The sequence below is a fragment of the Balaenoptera acutorostrata genome, chromosome 12, assembly GCF_949987535.1.
Source record: "Balaenoptera acutorostrata chromosome 12, mBalAcu1.1, whole genome shotgun sequence".
NCBI lineage: Eukaryota > Metazoa > Chordata > Mammalia > Artiodactyla > Balaenopteridae > Balaenoptera > Balaenoptera acutorostrata.
The window spans coordinates 17,297,942-17,299,233 of record NC_080075.1 but is presented as its reverse complement, the minus strand read 5'-3'; the positions used below and the strand labels follow the sequence as shown (position 1 = coordinate 17,299,233).

The 1,292-nt window shown below is 32.6% G+C and overlaps 1 non-coding gene across 1 annotated transcript; it reads right to left on the bottom strand.

The window, feature by feature from the left end:
• Positions 1-479: 479 nt before the first annotated feature.
• LOC114237696 (small nucleolar RNA SNORA72) lies at positions 480-611 on the bottom strand. The gene has a single exon (XR_003623211.2). It is a non-coding gene; the product is annotated as a small nucleolar RNA SNORA72 (small nucleolar RNA).
• Positions 612-1,292: the final 681 nt, after the last annotated feature.

Below are 1,292 nucleotides of genomic sequence, written 5' to 3'. Positions count from 1 at the left end.
GTAAATTTGGGCAAGATACATAACATTTTTTCTAATTTCAAAAATTATCTACAGCATGCTAATAACATGCTACCATTCATGGAGACTTATGACACGCCAGGCACTATTCTAGCATTTTAACTGTATCAGTTCATTCTTTCTTTCAGTAACCCTATAAAGTAGTTACTATTATTAACCCTATTTTACAGAAAAGGAAACTGAGTCAATGTTTTTAAGGAACTCACCTAAGATCACACAACTAGGAAGTATCAGAGACAAAATGAAATATCAGGACCTCTGGCTCCTTGTTTTGTTTTTTTTCTTCTAGAAAATAAAAAAGATAATTTTACAATTCATTTAATGGCAACTGGTAATCATCAAATTAGCAGTGGTTATATACAAAAGTTATTACACTAGCTGTGCTGTTATTTCTTAAGGCTGATCAGACACCTAGAATCACAGACATTTCCTACATAAGATGCATCATATATGTCAAACTTGGTTATCATCAGCATTTATAAAACTAGACCTAGGGAAAGAACTAGGTCTGGGAACATATACATGGTCTTCATATAGCAAATGTTTAGCCTGCCCTGATTATTACAAAATCAGAATAGCGAGAATACTCACAGGCTGGCTACTTTAAAACCCTTATTTTAACCACTTCAATAGTTAAAAAAGCTGCACCAACAATCATGTGATACCACTGCACACATATTGGAATGACTAAAATCCAAAACATTAACAAAACCAAATGCTGACTAAGATGTGGAGCAACAGGAAGTCTCATTCATTACTAGGTCAAATGCAAAATTACACTCTAAATGAATTAAAAACTTATGTTCCCATAGATATCTACAAATGAATGTTTAGATTAACTTTAATCATAATTGCCAAAGATTGGAAGCAATTAAAATGCCCTTCAGTAAGTGGATGGAGAAACAAATTTTGGTACATTCTTTTAATGAAATATTATTCTGTGGTAAAAAGAAATGAGCTATCAAGCCATAAATTAAAAAAAGGAAGTTAAACTGCTTACTGTTAAGTAGAAGAAGCCAATCTGAAAATGCTACATACTGTATGATTCCCATAATGTGATATATTGAAAAAAGCAAAACTACAGAGAAAATAGAAAGATCAGAGGTTGCCTGGGGCTTGAGGGGATGGGTAGAAAGATGAACTGGCAGAACATAGAACATTTTTAGAGTGGGAAAATTATTTTGTATCATACTATAATGGTGGATAAATGGCATTATGCATGTGTCAAAACCCATAGAATGTACAACACAAAATGTTAACCTTGATGTAAACTA